The following is a 24,319-nucleotide window of genomic DNA, read 5'->3' on the forward strand; positions in this document are numbered from 1 at the left end:
AAGCTGAATACTGAAACAAACTAAGAAGGGAAAATGAATTTTTAAAAAACAAATCCAGGCTTCAATGAGAGTTATGAGATCTCATTTTTATACATATTTCTATAACTATACTGTGTAACACTCGTTTGAAACATATGCAAAGAGGTACCTTTGCATTGTATACAGCGGCACAGTTCCCTTTTATCAAAGTGACTTTGATGCAACTTTCAGGTGTGGCAAGTAGTTGAGGGAGCCACACTGAATCCACACTGAATATATCAAATCTCTGTTTGGACTCACATTCATCCTATTTCATTAGCAAGCCTGGGCCATGGCAGTCCCTACCCTGACCTGTATGACTCTCCACTGTCTTGTGTTAAAGCAGGACTCTCACAGCTAGGAAAGTTCAAGTATGACTCTGAGTAACCCAACTTCCTAATCTAGCCTTCCTCAAGCTGTTACACTAAGTGACTACATAATGACTCTGTGGAAAGGTTATAAAAGTACCCCAATTCACAAAAATTACAATAAAAAAATCTTTAACTCTCTACTATTATTTGGAGGGGGGAAAAATAAAACCCCAGTCAAAAAAAAACCTCCGCTGAACTAGTCTTATAAAATTATACTTCATTACTATTAAGTGAACCTCTCAACTGGACAAGGACTAGAACTTAGTTACAAAGATACAACTGATCAATACCCAGACTTTCACAGCTAATCAGTTTGTGTCCACAGTAATGCAAGCCTCTCTTTCATTTAGAAAGCACATGGAAGTGAGCTTGAAGAGTGTAATTTTATTTTTCAAACAAAATTTTGGGACATACTGTCCAAGACAGCTGACTCAGCAGGTCAGAGCCCTAGTTCATATACAGAATGTGGATATGGAATCATATGATCATTGGATAATCCAAACTAAGCAGGAGCTCAGGAGGTCTCCAGCCCAACCTCCTGCTCACAACAGGGCCAGCTGTGTGGTCAGACCAGCTTGCTCAGGGCTGCGTCCAGTCTGGTCTGGAAACACCCCCAGGACAGAGTCGGCACAGCTCCCTGGGCAGCCCCACTGCCCCATGGGGAGAGAGTTCCTCCCTATATCCAGTCTGAACCTCTCTTCGTGCAACTTGTGTCTGTTGTCCCATGTCCTAACACCATGTGGCACTGTGAAGAGCCTGGTTCTGTCTTCTTGGATCACCCCCCTGTAGGTACTGGGGGTCTGTTGTTAGGTCCTCCCAGAGCCGTCTCTTCTCCAGGGCTGAACCAGCCCTGCTTGCTCAGTCTGTTCACAGGGCAAGAGCTTTAGCCCCCAACCTCGCTGGGTGCCCCACACTGAACTTGCTCCAGTCTGCAAATGTCTTGCTTCACATTTTATTAATGTGAAATTCCTTGTTTGAAATCACCTGGGATTTTATTTGGCTCGAAACTAACTTGAAATGATCAACCAATAACTATGGAATTTGAACTAAAAATTACAAACGCAGAGATACTGATAAATATAATTGTAAGCTAAGTGAGGATGCCTGTTACCCAGATTCAGGGAATGCCATAACTGCATTCTTTAAAACAAAACAAAATCCCTTTTGAATGCCTTCATCACTTACAGTATTTGCCATATACATTAATTATTTCAACTATTATGCCAAGGTTAAAAGTAAGGTGAACACCCAGCAATACAGCACAAAGATGAATGCCTGAACTGCTTATCCTCTTTGCTATTATTTCTTCTTCAGCCTGATCCTTTCAGTAGGTCATATATTGTAATTCTGTGCAAAATCAGCAACATTCAATATTGGCAGCTTTACACAGGGCTCGTTAGACACTCACAAAAGCACAGAGCACACATCAAAGAGAGAAAGAAGGAACCTGAGTTTCTATATTTTGCTTTCAAGACGCTGCTCTATGACTTGGCCTAGATTTGGTCTATAAGCTTTTGCCTGGCCCAGTTGCACACACTTTTAAATTTCTTCCATCCTCAACTACATCTCCTGCCATGCTGTGGTAAATCAGGTGTGAGTCTACAGAAGTTCATGGATTTTACCAACGTAAAACTCGTGTAACATGAGGTTGGCACCAGGTCTCTTACGTCTAGAACAGCTTCCAAGTCATCATACACCGAACCAAACACATTCTCAGGCCACAAAACACCTGTCTCATGCAGCGTAAACCCACCTGCCCCACCATCATCACGTGTGATGTCCCGAATTCCCAGCTGTCCTGCTCTCTGTAGCTGTACCAGCTTAGCTCAGGTCCTAGATGACAGACTGAAGAAACACAAACCCTCAGGCACTGGAAGTATTTGTTTGTGGAATGCCTACTGTTATCTGTATTCACTGTATTAAATTGTCAATAAATTGAGAGCTGTAAATTGTTTTCAGAAAAGAGCACCGACAACTTCTTTACTTAAGCACAGAAATTTTCACTTCTTATGCACAGATACATCATGTCCTGTTGCAAAATACATTACAGAACTACAACAAAAAACAAGAGGGAGCTAAAAAAAGACCTGGGAAACAAAAATGGGAAGAAGCTTTATCAGATTTGAAGCAAAGGTGTTTAAAAGGTGATTGACTAACAAAGTTTTTTCATTTTCTTCCCAGAAGAAAAAAATAGAATATGCACACAGGAAAATAAAAGCTGGATATACTAGGCTTTACTTTTGCTTTTATTTGCTTGCATTCTCCAGTTTGTCTGTGGTTTTCTACCAAAAAAAAGCTAGGGTTTTTTTAGCCTAAATTGAGTAAGGTGATAACTGTCCTTTATGACTAAAGTGACAAAATCTGTTTCTAAGCTATTTTAGTACTTTAGTTTGCGTAAATCCATTTCCTAGTGAAAATCAGTACTCCAAATGGAAGCAGATATTGGCTATTTAGCCAAATATTCGTAATTATTTTAGACACATTTGTCCATTCACATTATTAGTGTTCATATTCAGTAATTAGAAAAGATCCTGGGTTATCTATGCTTACAGGTGAAATAAGTAGACTATTTTAAATCTTTTATGCCATGCAATCTGCTTTCAGTATAAACAGGAAGTAAAGTTTTTTTATTGAAAATAATCACTTTATGAGTACAATTTAATTTAAAATGTGTAAAAGAAGCATGTGGATCTCTATGCATTTATTCCAGTTTGCCTTTTTTTCAGTTTTCACCTTTTAGACATTACAAAGAATAAAAAGAAGGAGCTTCTTTTAGAAGTAAGAAAGTTAAAACTGTGAGATAATACTATAGCCCGGCAATCCTAGAACTGAAATCCAAAATGCACAGAACTAAGGGGAATTCTGAAGCAAGCTCACACAACGAAGATCAGAGTATTGATCAGCTATCAACCACAAGTCATGAAACAAATTTTATAAAGGTCTCTAGATGTTTCCAAAAGACTGAATGTGTAAAAGCAGAGTAAAGAGGTATGTTCTCTGTCATCTACTGCGAAGGAAAGGCACGACTAAACACTCCAGGGCTCAGTGTGCCAGATAAATTCAGTTTCCTAACAAAAACCAAACATGAACCAAGACTGAAAATGTTAGGAAAAATCTTCATTTACAAGCACTAGTATTGCTGGTTCTTCAGTTCTTACGCACAAAATTTTGAATAAAACAGTGGCAGGCACTTGGTGTGGAGGTATATAAGCACAAACAATGCTCGAGTGCTTTGGCTACCGTTTACACTCACATCATCTAGCTTAACTAGCAATCTGTTACTTGATTTAGTCAGAGGCGAAATCTCCAGCCTAGACACACACTTAATGTAGGCAGTGACCAGCTGTCATGAGACCAAACAAATGTCCTTATCTGCACTACATGCTCAGTTAATCATGTTAATTAGCAGGTTCTAACAACTGTAATTTCCCACTGTATACAAGTCCGATGATTGTAAGATCAAATAATATCAAGAACAAAATGAAGAAGGTATTTCAAAGAAGGCTTAAGTAATATACATATTAGATATGAATCAAATCTATTTGCTCCACAACTAAGATGACTAAGCAAAGCTTTCCCTCTGACCTAGAAAATATTTCTTCTATAAAATGAACAAACTCAAAGGAGTAGGAGTTAGCATTCTCTGTTTACCATCAGAGACCTAGAACCAATTTTTCAAACACACTCAAATAATGCAAGAGCTTAACTCTGAAAAGTACTTAAGTATCTACACTGTGTAGTTGTATTTGAAAGTCTCAGTGCATGACAGAGGACCTAAAAAGATGTTAAGTGCCCAACTTAGCAGAACTTTAAGGACCTAGGACCAAACAGAAACTGTGAAAGCCACAAACTTAACCCTGCTACCTGTCCGTTAACCTTGGCAGCATAGTTTTAAATTAGTGGCCAAGACACTTGCCTGGACAGTGGGGTGTCCTGGGTGCCAGGCCCCTCCACCAGCCTGAGACTTTTTTCTGTGTCATTAGAAAAGTCCACAGAAGGGGTCTTTGGAACAAGAACTGGAATTTGGGTTCCCTGAGTGTCCCAGCCACAAGGTGAGAGTGTTTATATGGCCAACAGCAACAGCTGCTTCAGCACAGCTGTGGCCCTATATTATCATTACGCTCATCTGGTCTGTCATTGCCTTCTGAAATCTGCTTTGATGACTGTGACCTAAGGAAGACTCAAAAAACATGGGTCAGCTTTAGGACACCTTTTACACTGAAGACCTTTGTGCGAGTTAACTTACCCTGCCAAGAAGCAAGACAAATCAACCCCTCCTAAGGTCTCTGTTGCTGTAACTAGCAAGGTCACAGTATCTGAGCTGTCACATTTAATGGCAGTTCCAGCATCTCTACCCTAACTTTCAGTGACTCAGGGGTGCAGGTAGACTCTCAGATAGTTACAAAATAATTATATTCATCCACAGGGGCAAAAAAATCAGTGTATGAGGTTTAGGTCATTCTATGTTGGCAAACCAATTAGGCCATTGTTATATCATAGCTATTATTAGGACATTAATAACGGAATGAAAATTTTCATGGGTCTCAGGAATCCCACAAAAGAAGTAAACTGGTTAGTGTGATGCTATTCTCAATATGTCAACAATAGTTTCAAATGCTAGATACAAAAAAGGGATAGTCAAGCACTATTTCACAGAGAATGGAAAGCATAGTTCGAAAATACTTTTGGTATCCCACAGTCAAACTATTTTGCCCATTAATGGATGTCACAGAAATAAATTATTATTAAATTAACAGTAAAACTCAACCATCATCTTCAACTGCAGACTAGAATGATCTAGCCAGACATCCACATGGGGGCATCAGTAGAACCTATAAGCATCCACACTGCTACTCTGCTTGTTGACCAGTAAAGACAAGTTACAAAGTACACATAAAAGCAGCAGTTTCAAGACACAAATTAATATTTCACAGGTATAAAACAACAGAAATGTCAATATGAAGGCTTAAGATAATTCCCATTATGTAAATTATCCCTCAGAAACAATTTCTTCTGTACTTTTAATCAATTCCATTAGTACTTGCGTGATAATAACCACTCTCTTTGTGCTGTAACACCCAAAACTAAGGATACTGCAAACAGAAAGAACCCACAGGGAGTCAAGTAACCTGTGAGTAGTGAGACGCTAAGAGAAAGACAAGCTGAAATACTGTGGGTCACATTTACAGAATTGTATCTTAAGCTTTGGTAGCAGAATTCATTTGTGCAGATACATGATTTGCGTAGTAAATCCCTTTTTCTTTTACCATGAACAATCCGTGAACAGCATTGGGAATTAAAACCAAACAATTCCTTGGTAGTACATAAAGTAAGGCCAGTTAAATAGAGCAGAAGAACTGCTACCTCCTTGTTTCTACTTGGTTGCAGAATGCCCGGGTGTTGTACACACAGGAGCCTTCACTTCTACCACAAAACTTTCTTTTGAGACCATTAAAAGGTCTGTCTCCCTCAGCTCAGATACCTACGCTCCATCCTGTTGCCCTATGTTTCAGATATACACAGCTTTTCCGTGGGGCCGAGGCCTCTGAAATATGGCAGAGTTGCTGTTACTGCATTTTGCATCTATGAATCAGCATATGGCTTTCCTGCTATTTTGCAGAAAACCAGCTCCATCCTGTTGTTCCAGTTAGACTGAGTCCCTAATAGAGAGTTTGTGGAACAGTAGGCTGCCAGGCCTGAGAAAAATGAGAATATTCCTAACACATGAGGAATGATAAATGGCACTGCTAGCTAAAGTGCGGTGCCCTAGTTAAAGACCTATTAATGGATGCGTTGCCAACAGCATGCTAGCTTATCTAGTGTACTGTGCACCTGCAATGCTCTCCATTCATAAAGTCTATATACATCTGTGTTTTAACACACTTGAGCTACCCTGTGTAATTTAAAACATGGTCTCAGTTGACCCATATGATCAGGACAGATGTCAACACTGACTGATACTAGGTAACATTTTAATTTTAGCAGGAGATGTCAACTTTTACTGGCATGTATTATAGTTTGCAATTTATTCACAAATGACTTGCAGTAATTTTTTTTTAGCTCTTCAAGGTCCTCACATTGCTATCGCTACATCATCTTATGCTATTAATATTTTACGTACTTTTCTTTAGCCTGGATATGGTCACTGTTAATTACAAAGATAAATATCAGTTCATTTTAATGCATATCCTCCTGACTTACACAAAGCCAGCATAATGTTCAGAATCAAGCACTTATACGTAAGGCACGTTTATACTAAAATGAATGCACGACCAAAGTTATTTGAGGCACCTTGTTAAAAAACTGTTGTTTGATCTGTGATGCAAAGATAGACAGCATAAAGAACTAAGATGATTTCAGTAACAAGTTAAAAGTCAAGAAGACAGAAAATATATAGTCAAGTTTTTCCAGTTAGTGTAAAATGTACATTTATGTCTTATGGCTTTAGGGTCTTCTCAGCTTATCACAGAGCATTTGTAGGTAACAGTCAATCTGGTATGTCTAAATCTTTAGCCCTATTTCTGAATGCATTGCTGAGGAGAAAAGAAGTAAAGGTCAGTAAAGCTCAGCAGACTACTGAGTACCAACAGATACAGTAAGGGTTAGGTTTTTTTTCTTTTAAGAAACTACTGCAAAATTACCAGCCCTGTGTAAGAAAAGCAGGATGAAGAAATGGGGAGAGGGAGATCAGTTGAAAATATAGTTACAGATTGAGCAGCAGGAAGCTGCCAGCAGTCCACCATAAAGTTTTCAGTTCAGAGTGTAGGGGAAAGAGTGAAATACAATGTCACCAGTTAATTATTTTTTCAGTAGAAGGCTAGCAATGTGTTACCAAATTACTTGAAATAGATTTATTTAGACAGCTAAAGCAACAAGCAAAAACAAAATTAAAATTATTGACACATAATTGAAGGTATTCACTAAAATTTGTAGAAAATATACAGAATACTTTTTAACAAATGTTTATATATGATTCCTCTTTTATCACAGTTGTGTTTAAAGGTCACCATTCAATGCTTGTTCCTCCTAGTGGAAAGACAGCAGCAACGCCAATATAAGTATGGAGTAAAAGGCAACTGACATTAAAATGCAACAGACATTTTGGAACAGTTGGGACTATCCTGACTAGTGCAGTTAACACTAAGCAGAGCATGCCTGAAGTGTAACCAGTCTCTAGTTTTGTGAGATACTGGCCTAACAGGTCAGTTCTGAAGACAGGTACTAAGTTAGCTCTTTCACTTCCTTGTGGAAGCCTTCAGGGCTTTGATTCTGCAGAAAAGGCTCTTCCTAGAAAACCATGGGTAAATGGTTAGACAGCTGGATTAGTATATATATGTACACAAGTTCAAGTTCATTACGGGACTAAAATGTGAATAAAGTAATTACTACTTCTTCAAGGCAATGAAAGTACTGCAGCAATGCCACAGTAAGCCAGATACATGAGAAAGTAAAAGGACAACCCTTATTTTTTTCTAAAAATGTGCCCAAGAATTAGCAGAGCAAATATTAGAAGGAAAAAGTTCTGTACAACATGAACTGAGCTTGACATTTGAAATAGTGGCTGATAGAGCTGCAAACATTGAGGACCACCCAGAGTGAATAAAGAGGTAGAGAAGCACACAGAGAGATGAACCAGATCATGCAACTATGTGCAAACAGCCTGGAATGTCAGAGATAGAATGTAATTTAACCAAGGCAAATGCCAAAAAAATGAAGATAACAAATGAGAACACGCTAGGAAGCAAGGAAAAATCAAATCAACAAAGAGACCTACGCAAGCAATGAAAAAACATGACAGATGATAATGAAACCAAAAGGGAAGGTAAAAGAAGCATCTGGTTATGAGAACTGTTTGATTTGTAGGAAATGTGTAGGGTCTGTGGGAGTTAACTAGTCAGATACACTTGCAGCTGCTGGCAGATTTGGAAGCTGATCATATCCTCCAGGTTCAGCTGCAGGGTAAGATTTTACAGAGCAAGAACCTCCTTTTCCTTTCACATCACACTGTTCCTTTTCCTCTACAGGAAGGATCAACCATCACCTGCCCAGGGGCTGAAATGACCACTTCACAGGTGCTTCATTTAGGCTTCTCATTCACTATTCAGTTTTCCTCCTCCTAGAGCATCACTAAGACACCAACAAGAAACAAGAGAACTTGCTACAGTCCTCACAGAAGTCGTGGACTGCTCTATGCTCATTCAGTATAGCCAGCTAGCATAGCCACAATCGGACAGAGAAGTACGCAGTACTCTGAGCGGTTCATAAGCCCCTAAGCCTCAGACACTTAACGCCAGCTGGCTCCCTTGGAAACGTGCCTGCATTGCCCTGGTACACGCGTGAGACTTCTCACGCTGCCTTGACATCCCAGGGTGTGGTTCTAAGCAAGGCATATCCCAACGGAGAGTGTTCCAAATTTCAGCGGACCCCGATGCTTCTGCCTTTCAAATAGCTGTGAACTTGAGAAGAGTTTTAACACAAGCCTTCTACAATTTTTCATGGCTGAGCTGCTGAGTGGGTAAAAGAATGGGTCAGAACAGAGGGCACTCGCAACATCTCTGCTGTAGCCCTTGAAAGCTAAATTCAGAAAAGAAAGATCCAAAGATGCCTACTACATCATTAGAAATATAATTTCTGTACTATCAGAAAATAGGATAGATCATGTTGGTATTTTTGTTGTTGTTCTTGTTGGAAAATTTCTATTTGTTGTAATGTTTTATTCAGGATCTTTGAAGGACTTCTGGCCAGCTGCAGGTTGCAACCATGAATACCCCAGCATTTCAGATGGGCTGAAAGCTGTGTTTAGATTTTTCACTTGACAGTCCATCCATACAGTTCCAAGTCACATTTTCCAAGCCATGGAGAGATGCTTGTATAGTAGACCTCTATTATATGCTTAGTGATAACACGTGGCAGCCTTTCTGTGCCACTTACACAGAAGGAGCCTTCCATATACCTAGGAATAGTCAGTGACAATACCGAACCCGATGGTTTCCTAAGGGCTGTTACTACATGCCTTTGTCATAACAGGAGCACAACATTCAGCTCATCACAGCCAGATATGCTGAAAGCTGGGACACAGTATTAGTATCTTAGGGCTCGATATTTGTCGTCTTTATTTAAGCTGACTTAAATCTGCAAACAGAAACCCAGCTGTGCACTCTTTTCGTAACTTTTCAGTTCATATGTAGATCCACAAATCTAGCCTGAAAACTCCACATCTGAGAAGCAAAAAAATTACCCATTTATTTTACAGGAAGCTTGTGTGTGTACATTATATTGAGCCAGGGCAGAACCATATCAGACTGTGAAACAAGAAAAACCCAGATGAGTCAGCCTGCTTTGGGACCAGTGGGACAGATTCCTAAATAATCCCTAAATTAGCCTGGAAGGAATTATTGCTTCTCCAGCTCATAGGTCTTACTAAACAAGACTCCTTTGCATGCAGTCTACATGCAGAACCTTTCTTGATGAAATATTCTCACTTATACTAAAATCATTACAGAAATGTCAGTAAAGAGTGCTAGTGTTAATGACATCATCATCTCCTGATGCCGTAAATATCATCCCATGTGATCCTGCTCACAGAGGATCAGCATGTGTAAGGATATGCTAATTTTCTTTCCGTCTGAGGTATGGCATAGATCACACAATTCCTAGAGCAGGACCATGATGTCACATAAACTGCTTTCAGAACTGCTCAGACATTCATGTCACTCTAAATGCCTCAAGTCCTGTGAGCTCTGAGAGGTGGCCAAAAATTGAGATACCAATGTGCCATCTTTTTCTAGCTTGGAAACTCGCAATCTGTGCATAATGCAGCACCCGACTCCTTCCCTGTTCTATTCTACTTGTTTTACTCATGAATAAACATAGTGACACCTGTCCTTGGTGAGTGTCATACAGTCCTAATTGCATTACTCCACTGTGTAGTACTTGTTCGGAAAAAGCATTACTGAAGAACATTGATGAAGTGCAGTACAGCCAACAGAGTATTTCTATGAAACCTTCAATTTTCCAGCACTTCCTGATTATCTTCTGATTTGAGCTGTGTGACCCAGCTGAGCATTAACATTGATTTTTGAATTTAATTACAGACACTCTGGCTTGGAGAGCTGTGACATGCTGAAATTCAATTGAATTGGGCTTGCCCTGGCCTCCTCCTAATACATGCTGTGCTGATTAATCCAGTCCTGTTCTGATTTTCTGCAGTGCAGGCTACATTTATCTGCTCCCATTACTTCACAATGAATGCTGTCCACCATTTGCATCCCTGATTCAGCACTGATTAACCATATGCCCCACATCAGCTTCTTGTACTTCACTGAAACAGTTATCACAGCAACCTACTGCTTTAAAAAGAACAGGGGTAGTAAGAACAAGACAAAGGAAGGGCAGATAGGGACTCAATATGTGTTTTGGGGTGGGATTTACAGATTTAGATTTGTATAGGCTAAAATAGGCATATATTATTCAGAACATCTTTATTCATCTACATCTTTATTCCTATCCTTTCCTTTTGACAGCACATGTGGTTGTATTACAGCTCAGTTTTTAAGAACCTTTATTTCACCGATAATGTAAGTAGATTACATCCACCCAGTGCCAACTCTTGAGGACCAATGTTAGCCGTGGGATAATGACAAATACTTGTTTACTCTACTGGCTCACGGAAGGGGTAAGGAATGCTGTTCCGAGCTACAAAGTCCTGATTCATGTTTCTTACCTACAAAATCATAACCAGAACCCAGCATACTGGAACTTACTCTTAGTCAATATCATAATAAAGTCATGTTCCAGGATGTCCGGAACACAGCTATAAAAAATATGTCATCAGGAGATTATCAGCAGTAGAATTTAAAACACTTTAAGAAGTGTAATATCCACTTCCTCTTCATGGAACAATTAATGCATAAAAAAGCTTAGGGCAAAATTTTAAAGAGTGATTCAGAACCTCTTTCAGAAGTTACCTGGGAATCTTCATTCAAAATGGAAATTGAGTTCCCAAGTTACTTAGAAGTTTTTGACACTTTTCCCCTTAGGGTCTGAACCTGCAATTACAGAAAGGTTCATCTTTAAGCATTTGAGCATTAGAACTTCCCAGTTTCCATCTGTTAACTGGGCCATGGCTCTTTTGCTCTGACCCTACAACACCCTCTTCAAATTCCTATTTACTAATAACCAAGTAATTAAGTTATAACCGTTCCCCTAGACAGCTATTCCTTCCTCGTTTCTGCCTTATTCTCCACATACATCAACCTTATAATGAATTGGGTTTTAAGACTTTCAGGCAAGCTTTCAACTGATGAATTCACATCTTGCTGTTTGTAGCTCTGTAGGGCTTTAGTGTCTAACAGTCTTTGTTAATGGGAAAAGGAGGAAAACCATTTCAAACAAGAATCCACAGGCCATATTGTTCATTTCTCTAATGTGCGTATAGGGTGATGTCTGTCATTATTTTGGGACAAAATCTTTGCATTTTCTACTCTTTATTTCAGCAGTCCAGTCTGCTTGGGGTTTTGAGTTATACACAAAAAGCAGATTTAAAATATGTTAAATGATGCCCAAATTCAACAATTCTTCCTTTAAATTACAGTAGGCTCTATATAGCAACAAAATATAGGATGTGTGTTTGTGTGTACAAAAAAAACCCCTGTCAATTCAGAAGGCATTAGCAAAGTTAGTATCAAAGATTTGCCAGTATTTTGCTGAAAGGGTCTTTCTAATTATAAAGTCTTTCAATTTTGCCTTTTGAAAACATGCCTCCTTGTAGTTCACAGCCCACCTGCAAACATTTGATGAGCTATCCTGTAGAAAATTACATGGGAGAGGGGAAAAGAATAATATATCATAAATGTCCATAGAAAACATTATTTATTATAAAATATTACTATGACATATGGGCAGCAGCAATAGTTTCTTCAAAAGCTCTCTGTCAGTTGAGATTTTTAACCTGGGGACTTAGCATCAGTATTAACATGCTTACTAACAAGAATGCTGAAATACATGTAAATTCAAAATCATGCATCTTTCTATTGTCATACAAGTGATTACACAAGGGCTACATTACTGAATATACCACACATTCAAAATGGGTTTACACAAACAGAAAATAAACATATTAACAGAATAAACAAATTATATAAGGCTTTGTTTATTTTTCCCTATACAGTCTGCCTTGCTGAAACATTGAAGCTGGCCCCTAGACAGTCTTCTTCATAGGGATTACTTCACATTTTACGTTTAATATTCAACTGCTCAGTAAACACTAATTGTGTTCTTTCTCTACACAAAATTAAAATGAAACCCATGCTTTGAACCATGTCAACTAGAGCACTTCAACATTCAGAATAACTTCTAGAAATATAATCTCTTGCGAATTAGGTGAAAATGTTTCTTTGACTATTTTTTAAATACTCTCTCTTCAATGCTGCTCTTAAAGCCAAACTAAAATCTAGGGAGAAAACAAATAGTTTAGTCCCTTTATCAATGGCAAAGATAGCACCAGACATTGTTTTAAAAATACAGGACTGGGAAAGATGTCTGGTTCATTACTTTACAATCAAATCCCATTTATAATCTCTTTCAATAAATCTAGAGCCCCCATTTTAAAAGTGAAGTATTTGTTCCCACCCTCCCACCCCGTTGTCTAGAAATACTCTTCTCACTTCCAGCTCCATTTTATGTCTGGATTATGCTCATTTTATGTTCATTTGGTTTTGTGCCACATATTCTGAGATAGTTGAAGACAACTATTTTTTTGAGTTAAGCTGCATCTCTGCTGTTTAAACAACCCATTGCTATTTCTCTCTCTAATGAAATAATTTTTTATGGTACCTTCAGAATTCCCAGTAGTATCAAGCAGGACAGATTCATCAGTTTTCACATTCTCAGAGCACTTGTTTGATCCACCAATACGTTTAAATGTATGCTAAACTTTAAGAATATGAATATTGCAGCTAACCTTGACAGCATTACAAGTGTGCTTCACATTTTTTAAACTAAAATGCTCTGTGCATTGATGGGTTGAAGCAGTATGCTCCACAAGTTGAAGACTGAGGCCAAGGGAGCAGGAGATCAGGGTCAGAGGTAGCCAATACAAAGAACAGGCAGAAGAGCAGATGTGGGACAAGCTTGTGCATCGAGAAAGAATAAACTAGGGTAAAAGATTTGGGGGGGGGCTGCTGTTCACTTTTAACACAGTAATTCTTACTTCTTTAAGATCATACCTATTAACACTACTCTAACAATCTATACCATAATCACATATGATGAATTATAAGTCAAAAAAGAAAAAAGTACTCTAACTGAAATCAGTGATTGAGGGATTCTTTTTTGTAAACTAGCTAAAATGTTTCAAACCAAGCAATTTTTAGGCTTAAGTCTATTACAGGGAATAAACATAAAAATATTGTTTGTGAAACATCATCATATATTACAGATTGAAAAATGCCCTATTCTACAGTGCAGACCTTAAGTATTAAACTCTATTTGTGCACTCGTGCAATACAAAGCAAATATTCAAGTATCGTGCTGCCTCTTCCTTCTCCTGCTTTCCCAGATTCTAAACCTAGGCTTCCCTCTTTCTGAAAGAATCATAGTAATGGGAGCAAGAGGTGGGCTGTAGCCTTTGGTGCCACCAAGCACTGTGAGGAAACCTGGAAACTGAAGTTCTGACAAACAAACGCAGGATCAAACACTCAGTGTTGCAAGGTGGTGGATGTTGCCTAGTTGTACAAACTGGGGTTAGGTCCTAACTCCATCCTGTTCCTGCAGTTCTTTCCTGAGCTGTAATCCTACTCGAGTTTTTTTCATAAAAGACTCACACAGAGATGCCGAGGAGCTCACGTGAGTAAGTGCTGCTGGATCAGGGTGGTTCTCTCAAATGGACTGTAGGCTTAAAGATTTCTACAGGTTCAGCACTGTTATTGTCTTTTGACTTAGTAGCTGTTTCAGAAGAATCTGCAGTTTACTTTTTTACTGATAGGTGACTTTAATCCATATAAAGACATTTAAGCAAATCCCTGTTACTGATCCTGCAACATACAGTTCAAAAAGGGCTACATTTTTCATACCTTCCCTTTGCTTGCTTCTGGGTTGAGGTTTTGACTATTCATTTTTTTCCCATGCTGCTCTGTTTTCCTCATTGTCACCTCAATTGATTTTCTTGAACTCTTCAAAACTAACATGTTTGAGAACTCTGACTGCCATTCTAAATCCTGTTTCTCATAGTCTTCTATAGTCTTCTCGTAGCCTTCCACTCCCTGCTGCCATCCAGCAGCATGAATGATGAGTAGCTGAAGATGTACATGTTAGACTGTAAACTCTATGGGGCAGACATGCTGAACATGATTCTTTGCTGTCTTCCAAGCTGTGCAGCAGATCAGACCTATGCACAGCACGTTGTGTACATCACTACCACTCGAATGGTGCCGGGCATCCCTTCCCAGTTTGCATTCCCTCAAGTCGATAGCAAAAAACTAAGTCAATTAAATTTGGAATAATTTTTAATTAACAGGTGATTTTTAAGTGTTTTCTGTTACTAGAAACATTTCAGAAATTAAAGCAAATGACACTAATTAATGAAATCCTTTGAAAATATATAAAGCAAAACTTTTGTTTCAGTTCTAGCCATTGGACAAAAGTGGCCTCATTGGAACCATCCTGACGGACACTTGCAAAATTGTGACATCAGATTGTGTACTATACTCCTTAGGGGAACATTATTAAAACAAAGAAAAACTTGCAGCTAGTGAGATTTAGATGGACTGTTTATACTAAGCATAAACACAGATGTTTTCTTGAGTTGCTGCCTGAATCCAGGCTCCCCAGATTAATAAAAATTAAATTCTCCTGTCATCATAGACAAAACACAGATAAAGAACCTACTGTGTACTCTCGTAAACCAAATATCATATACTTAAGAGAATATCTGTTGCATAACTACAGTGAATTTAATTATTTTGTTTCAGCAGTGAATTTAATTATTTTGTTTATCTGTGAACATTTATGCAAAGATCTATATCTTCACATTTACATCTTGACATGACTAATGAAAGTACAGTGTTTTGCCTGCAACTAATTCGTTTTCACTTAAAACAGCAATGACTGATTAATTTCATTTTCTGGTGTGGAGGACATCCTGTAACACAGTCAATGTTACTTCAGAACCTTTGAACTTAATTATCTCCAAATAGAAGGCAGAGTAATAGATATGATTTTTCTCTCACTTTTTCTCTTTATCTCTGAAATTACCTGCTGTGTATCAGAAGATTTTTCAAAGATTTATGGTTAAGCAAATGCTACTCTTATTGGTGCCCAATTCTCAACAGGAACTTTGCATTAGTAAGGCAAGTAAAATTTGATCTGGAAATGTCTTGTTAGGATTATGCTTATTATAATTTATTCAAACTAAATTAGAAAAAAAATCCATCTACAATTAGAGGTCTGGTCCTACTTTTCTAAGTGCATATAAAATTATGATTGGCTTTCATGGAAGTTTTGAATGTGCAAGGAATACAAAATTATATTAAAGGATATTAAGTTGTTCCTCTAACACGAAATAGGATTATGAATGCCAAATAACTATACTATGGTCAAAAGACACTGGTGATGAGTTCTCTTGAATTTTGAGAATACAAATTTACAAATGTGCCTTCTCAATGCAGAACAAATTTAGGTATTTTAGTTCAATTTCTAATTGTTTTAAACAGCATTCAGAGACTTCTCACATCGTTGCCACATTTGTGGAATGGAATCTTGAATTCTGAGACATTATTGAAAAATAATAAAGCAGGTATGATGACCAAGTCACAAGAATCAAGACGGCCACGACGCTACTGGGTGAAATCTTAATTACTAAGATTAGTTGGAAAATTTGCATTGACTTAAACAAGGATAAACCTTCTCTTGTGAATTAGAAGTTTATTTTGTGGATATCCTGAAGCATTCCTTTCACACACACTATCATAATTTGGAACTACACAAATGTGGGCAACACCACACAGGAATTGAAAAAAAAAAGAGCATGCAGGAATGACATTTTTCTAACAGTGCTAGTTTTTCCAAAACAAAATATAATTATTTCTAGAGGATGTTCAGTAACATATGTACCAACTCAGCATTCTGAATTTTTAGTTGCCCATATGCTGGGAAATCTTAGGCCCAGTACACCTGCAGCGATCCTAAAAATGGAATGATATGGAAAATTGTTTGGATGTGAATATAAATAGCTTTTAGCTTTCTTAGCAAAATCTTAACCAAGAAAAACTAGTTCTGGGTCAAGCAACAGTTTTTTCCTGGGTGTCATTACCAGTTTAAAACCAGTTATTTTTAGGGTGAATTTTGACTAAAACCATCCTTTTGAGAGGAAAAAAGTGGTTTCACCTTCAAAACACTCAAAAAATATTTTGGCTGCTTCAACTGTTGTTTTCAATTGTTATTATTTTAAGCCACAACCACCTGCTGAATGGAGTGTGGATGCCCATACATGGTTTGGTTTTTTTAATCTATACTGCATTTTTAGCAAACAGATTTAATTAGCAAAAATGCTGTTCTGATATGCATGTAGTGTATCCTCAATTTTAGCTCCATCTTATTTCAAAGTTTTGAATTAAATAAAAAAGATTATGAAAAGAAACTTTACAGCAGCTCTTCTTTCATATTATTGTCAACACTGAGTCAGAGTGAAATGTTTCACACGTAAAAGTGAGTTTTTTTAACCAAAATATTGCATGTACAGAATGAGTCATACTATAAATCACACAATTTCTGTTGAAAGAAAGAAACACTTTGCATAGAACTGACATTCATCTGGTTAAAAAAATTATCTGTTTCTATGAAATGTGATTTTGATCTCCACAAATCATGCTGCTCATAAGAAACTTTTATACAATAAGCACACCACTTTCAAATTCATACATTACCAGCTGTCACAGACTGCAGCCAGGCCTGCCCCCCGAGGTTTTCCAAATTCTTTTCTTTGCTATGGAACATCCTACAGGCTTGCCAAGAGCTGAAAAGTTGCTGCCCAAATACAGCAGATTTATTAGAAGAGCTGAAGATGTTTATGGCAATGACCAGTTATCTTCCCTTAATGTATCCCATTGTCCTCTCACTGAAAGCTACTCTTGGTTGCCAAAATTTTTACATATTCCTGTGTGCTGGGTTTTATGAAGAGATGACTTCTAAACAGTAGCTGCAGAGCTACTTTAAATCAGGAAGTACCACCAAATGGATATTCTCTAAGGGCGATTGACTTTCTGAACTTATTTTCACTACCATTTTTTGTCAGACAACATACTACTTATCCTAGATAGAAGCTCAGTCAGGAAAACTTCCTTGCAGGATATTAATCACATTCGTGGCAGCCCTGTTGCATCTTCCTCTCCGCCAGCAAAAGACCGCACGTATCCACAGAAGCTCCAATTGCTGCATGGGGACTTCAGAGAGGCGTTCATCAAACTTTCATTAAAGTGTCCCCTTTGTCCCCTTTTTTGGGCTCCCAGCCTGGTATCATACGTGGGAAGATAAGCAGAGAAGTAGAACAGATGGTGGCAACAGATGCCATCTCTCAACAGAGGTGAAAGGCCGTGGTTAAACTCACGATCCCACAACTCCCATCTTTTCCTCAGCCCCCCGCCCCTGCCACGTATTGTCACAACTACCCTTTGGCACTGGCAGCAGTCCTCTGTACCCATCCCAGTTGTAACTGCTAACTTCTGCACAATCCCGCTTCCCAACTTTGAGACTGGTTACAATATTCAGCTTCATGATTAACTTCAAGGTTAAATTTACTTCTATTCAATTTGCATAAAGTATCATGTGTGTAACTGCATATAGTTGGCATTGGATAAATAGTAACACATAAAATATAATTTAGAATTGAGGTATCATTCATCGGTAAGGCCCCTCTATGACCTCCAACTGAAAGCACTAGCAAAATTACTATAATCTTTGGTGCAGGATCAGCCTATAAGTTGCCAGGAATCAATACTGCAAGGTATTGAGCACTCTGGCTCTAAGTGCTCTGAAATAAATTCTTAGCCTGAGACACATCATCAGGAGAGGAAGTTGGTTACACCGCATCCTCAGACCCACACAGGAATCTTCCAACTCAGAGCAAGGCCAATGCCTTGATGAGGACTTGACTCCATGCTTAAAATTTAAACATAGCTCATTAAAATAAAAACAAACTTTAAATATTTTCTACTGCTTGTTTTACTTGTTGCAGTAACAATTGAGAGCAACTAGAAAAAAGACACATTTTACTTTTTCTTAATTTTGTGTATTTGCCAAGATTTTTTGTACAGCAAGTTTCTCTTTCTTATGTGGTCATTTAGACTGTTACTTTTAAGATTTTTTTACATGACAATACAGAAAACAGAAAATAAAAAGCATTAACATTTTCAGGAGCACTCAGAAGTCTAGCATTTGAAACTTACATTAGGTACTGATTTCTAACGCATGTTGTCTCCTTTAATACACAAATAATACATATTTAAGCTAGAAGCACTGCAAATATTATTTGCACTGGTCATAATACCCAGCCATAAAACTGGCAATGGAAAATAAAATGTGTATGTCTTCCAGGAAAAGACTTCAAGATAACTGCATGATGCCACCATCCAAAGGGGAAATACCAAATTCCAGTTTCCAGATCCAAAATGCCTAGGACAGACTAAAAGCAAAGAAGAGAGCAAGCCTTAGCATCTGTAATTCAGCTAGCAAAATACTCAATTCTAGATCAGTGATTTTCAAACTTCTGATGTTTGTAGACACCTAAAAAATTTCCAGTGCAACCTCCTGTAGAATTAATATATGTGAACTTTTCTTCCTCAGTCATCTTCCGTAAGTGTCTTAGAAGTTGTTCACAGACCCACTCCCTTACACTCTCCATGGAGTCCAAAGATCACATACTAAAAGTCACAATCAGAAATTCAGCAGCCAAATGAACCACCTTTTAAAAATAAAAATAATTACTGTTTTAGAAGACAGGTTTATGAGGAAAAATTACAGGGAAAAAAAACAAACCAAACCAAAATACATACATAAAATTTCTTTGTTGTATAAAATGTCTTTGTTGTAGCAAAATTCTTAACTTTCTACCTTCTCAAGGCCAAATCCTATTGTCCTCATCCCACAGTAAGTTCTGATCTCCAAATCTCTTAGGGCCTTAATGGACTGCTGCTGAAAGTCAATGGCCAAGTCTCATGTCAACTGACTTCCAGCTGGCAGAACTGGGGGAGCGATCAAATCTCTCTCCATGCCGGTTATGCCTCCACCAAGTAACTCCTTAAATCTTCATGGCAAATTGTTATTTTAACAGCCAGATGTCTTAAACAGGTACACTTGTGCTATGAAGCAGATCTTCCACACAGATGGGTCCAGGTCCTCCATGCTGACTCCAACTGAATCGTGTGCTCCCTACACTCCCTGATAGGAAACCCTTGGCAGTTTTTGAGATACCCAATTTCCTTCAGCCAGAAGGTCTTTCATACACATGTAAATGTGGGGAGTGCTATGACAAATTAAGATCTCTGCAATGTAAGAATAAGTATACCTGATCGGAAGAAACTAAAAGAAGAAATTAGAAGAAATCAGAAGAAACAAAAAGCCTAGTATGCAGCTTTTAGTCATAGGAAGAAAGCATGCATACATTAGCCTTGGATTGGCCCTAAAAAGTAGAAAAAAATGAGATAATATCTGTCTCAAAAAATTAGTTTTCCTGGTGTTCATGGAATTTCGAAATATATAAATATACAGTTACTTTTGCACAAATGTTTACATTGGTCACTTATTATTCAATTCATCTGTGTTAGCAATTAAGCCATCATAACTGATTTATCATTTTCAATAGTCTCAGAATTCAACATTCCACTCCGCAAATGCCAAATGGAAAAACACTTAGGCAAGAAAGTAGAAAGTCCTTGAATGCTGTTTATCAAAGTAGTAACATCTGAAGATGAATTCAAATACGGAACATCTGCCGCCCTGTTGTCATAAAAATCCACAGCTGCATTACAGGCCACATACATTCTCTCAGGCTATCTGCTGAGATGGGGTAAAAGAACCCTAACCCAAAACAGGAAAAGGGGCTAAAAAAACTTCCCCCTGTAATAAAGATATTAATACAGACATGGCATCAACATAGAAGTGAAATTCAGCCATATTCTTGAACATAGCATAGAGATTTGTCGCCTATACTTGCAGCCATTTTTGCCACAATCAGTACTTTGCTGGCTGGGGCTAGATGCTGTTGCTGTGACTCATCTGGGATATCACCACGCTGCAGGAGAAATCCTGCTATGATCTACAGTCTGTTCAATGTAGGAGTATTACAGTAGCACACAGAAATCGTTCTGGGGCCCTTACAGATGCCAAGTAGTACCTTACTACTTCTATTACAATCAGTTCAAGTGGAACTGACTGGGGCTAGTCATTTGAGTAAGATTTTATTTACTGTTGGTACAGATGCAAAAGCTGGGCCTCTAGATTTCTTAAGAAAAATGCATTTTCTAACACATAGTATAATACAAATTATAAAATCCTTGAGAAGGCTTAAGAACAGGTCATATAACTAGCACACTTTCAACGTTTCCTTCGAATGCCTTTGGTGCTTCTGTAGAAGGAGGAGTCTCCTTACTCCACTCCCAGACCTAAACTTTCCTATGTGCCACTTTCTCATTAGGACCTGCCAACACCCCCCTCCTTCCTCAGGCAGTATCTGACTGTGTCTCACTTGGTCGCCAAAGATCCCTCAAATCATATTGCCAGGCTTCCTTGCTCTCCCCTTGTAGGAAAGCTGGGGCTCTACACATCTCCCCTTTCCCCATAACCTTTTCTGTACTTGGGTCTGTGTGCCTCTAGCTCTTCTCCATCCTATCTGCACTACAGGCTTTCTTCATTCACTTTATTCAACCTTCCTCATTTTTTTCCTATTTAGGAGATGAACCGTTCAGGATGTCAATTTTACTGGAAGGACTGTAAGGTCTGAGATAGAGATCTGTTATGCCAAAAATGCTAGGCGCTGGCATCAACCAGCTCTTTGACCTACTGTAATGTTTCCTGCACTCTGATCTGTGCATGACAGGCAATCGGAGACCCAGGAAACAGAATAAAAACATTAAGAAAAACCCTAAATCTAGCAAGATAAAACTTTAATGAAGATTAAGAAACACATGGATAGGGTATTTTCACAAGGCTACTAAAACAGTGACTGGAGCTCTTATCAATTAAGCTGGGACAGCTTCAGCTCAGCAAGGTTGGGTGTTGTTAGCAGGGGAAGTGTCCTGATGCACAAAGTCCAGTGGATTAAGTGCTTTGCCCTGCTGCATCCAACCCCAGAACTTCTCAGTTCAGGCTTGCAGTGCCCTTGCGGAACAGCAGAATCAGATGTGCCAGGGCCAAAGTTACTGCAAGTTGCAATGGAATATATGAACACTTTGTTAATCTTCAGTAATTATTCATGCTTATATGCTAAAATATGAACTGTAGCAACTGAGTTGTCACGTGTTCACACTTGCTGCTCAGCAATGGAGGAAGCCTTTGATAAGCACAATGATGGACACTTGCAGGAGTAACATCTTAAACCACCACAGCTAAACCTGCCACTGAACTGGTGTCAGAGGCCAGAGCACTGTCTAGCCGGCCAGATGCTTCCACAGCCTTTAGGTAGGTTTGAGTGCAGGTTACTGAGCTCAAGTTGTCACCTGTACCAACACCAAAGCCTGTTTGTGTAAGGGCATGTGGAAGGTGAGAGTATCTGCTTCATTAACTTTCTCCAATCAAGAACCTTTTCAATACAAAAGGGGATAATAAACAAAGAGGGAAGCAATAAACAAAAGCACAGAGACACAAACTGATAGGAAAGGGATAAACAGAGACAATGGCAAATACCTCCAGTTACTAACTGATGGGCCATTAAACAACTAACAGGGCGTGCATGGGGTGTGCCTGTGTATTCACTCACAATCCTCAACTTGAACTACTCAGCGAGTGGCAGGCTGGACCCATGGGGTGGGTAAGGGGGTCTGGGATCTGGGCAGGGGTGCTGGGCAGAGAGAGGGTCCGCACCAGTGCTTGGGGGATCCACCAACACGCACATGCTTTCACTAGTGAACATCAATCCTTACCAGCCAAAGAGGAGGAAGGTGACTTGGCTGTTATGTCGCTCCTGGAAGCATTACATGTGGGTGCTGTTGAAGAAAGTGCCTTGCCTACGGCAGTCTGCGTAGCCAGCCATGCACACGTCCTCTCTCTGTGGGTGTCTCTGGGGTACATGTTTAGCCTTGCTACTGGTTGAACCTGTAAATGGGAAAGCAGCAGCCGTGTCCATCGGTCTGGGGTGGAGACCTCTAGGTTGCAGAGCAGCCCAGGCTGGGCTCCAGCAACTGCGTAGGAGGAACTGCCAGGCTCTGGAGCTGCTGGAGGCAATGGCTGCTTATAACATCTCTTAACTGTTTGCTTAAAGCTGATGTATAGATGGCCTTCAATCCCACAGTCATATCAATGTTTCTTAAGTAACAGCAAGGTCTTTGTTTACATGCCCCATACTACAACCTCCCATTAAAAAAAATGTAATCCATGCTGATAGGTCTTAGCTTACTGCTCCTGGAAGACTGCTGAGGATTTTGGAATAGAATACAAAAACAATCCATCTTATCCATCCCAGCAGAAAGACAGCGGTAAGTAAAGATATACCATAAAGATGAAGATAAGCCCACACTTTGTTTAGCCATCTAGTTATAGGACTGTTATATGCACTAATCTTTAGCTGAGAAAAAAGTTTAGTGAGGAAGAGGTATGGAAGCCAGAAAATTCTAGGGTTAACTTTCTTCTCCAGGTGTTCTGTCTATCCTTCATCTATATTTCCCCATGCTCTGCATAATTTTCAAGTCAATTGTCTTATCAATTAGAAATCTGAATGCCCACATATGTGATTTGAAAGCACATTACAAGACAAAAGGTTAAATCTTAAGTTCAAACAACAGGAGGTTGCCATCAGTTTAAATGGGATCAGAATGTTATATGCGATTCAGAATTTTCTTTTTTTTCCTTCTCAGTAATTCTTGATGTGTGCCTTGCTGCCTTTTCAAAATAATTGCTACTATGGTTTATTATTTATATGCTTAGGAGTCTTTGCAGGCTGTCCATCTCAAATCTTAAGAGATCCAGTCTTGTTATTCATTCTTAAACATCCATGCTTCAGCATTAAATTGGCTTATTAAACAATATGATGATAATTACTGTGGAACTTAAAAACACTGATCTTTTCATAACCCTACAAAGTAAAAGACTCATTTTAATGTACCCACAGGAATTATGGGAACTTAAATTATTTCTATAGTGACAAAAGTATGTTTTATGTTTACAAATTTAGCATAAACTTCCACAGAGAACCTGATTTGTAAACATCTGCTTACCTGCACTTTCTTCTTCACTTTAAGGTCACAAAACTTTTACAGTAAATTCTTCAGTTATTGCACCTTGTATGCAAAATAACATTATAATCTTACAAGTTGGATGCGGAATTTGTTCTGAAAGAAAATGCCTTTAGTGCACCTAAATCCTGGAATTCCCTCCATTAAAATCAGTGTGATTTTTCATGCAACTAATGGCTGCTAGAACTGGCAAGGATTTGTAATGCTGAGGCCAGAGTACTACAGCTTTTCACTTTACTGTTTGGCAGGTGGGGAAAAATTCTGTCATTCCATGGAAACTGGCAGATCTAATCATATGTGTAATTTCATATGGTTTTGCTTATCAACACGAGCTGTATGATTTTTCTAAGGTTTTATTTTAGTTTATTTTCAGGATTGACACTTTAACCAGTCAGAATGAATTAATAGGAGACACATGGCCAAAAAGCTGAAAAACTGTTTTTAAAAGTAGTCCTGCTGTGTAAAGTTTCTTCCATTTTTAACTCCTGAAAA

The 24,319-nt window shown here is 38.6% G+C and overlaps 1 protein-coding gene across 4 annotated transcripts in view; it reads right to left on the minus strand.

Moving 5' to 3' along the window:
• The window catches only part of TMEM200A (transmembrane protein 200A), a 56,896-nt gene that overhangs the window by 11,879 nt on the left and 20,698 nt on the right, over positions 1-24,319 (minus strand). Inside the window, exon 2 of one of the 4 annotated variants that reach the window (XM_030023139.2) lies at positions 22,520-22,691. The exons of 2 other annotated variants lie outside the window; for them this stretch is intronic. The gene's annotated coding sequence lies outside the window, so the exon portion shown is untranslated. Of the gene's footprint in view, positions 1-4,301; positions 4,637-22,519; positions 22,692-24,319 lie in introns of those variants that run through there. One more of the 4 variants, XM_030023141.2, reaches the window with a different exon arrangement.

Source organism: Aquila chrysaetos, chromosome 8 (assembly GCF_900496995.4).
Source record: "Aquila chrysaetos chrysaetos chromosome 8, bAquChr1.4, whole genome shotgun sequence".
Lineage (NCBI taxonomy): Eukaryota > Metazoa > Chordata > Aves > Accipitriformes > Accipitridae > Aquila > Aquila chrysaetos.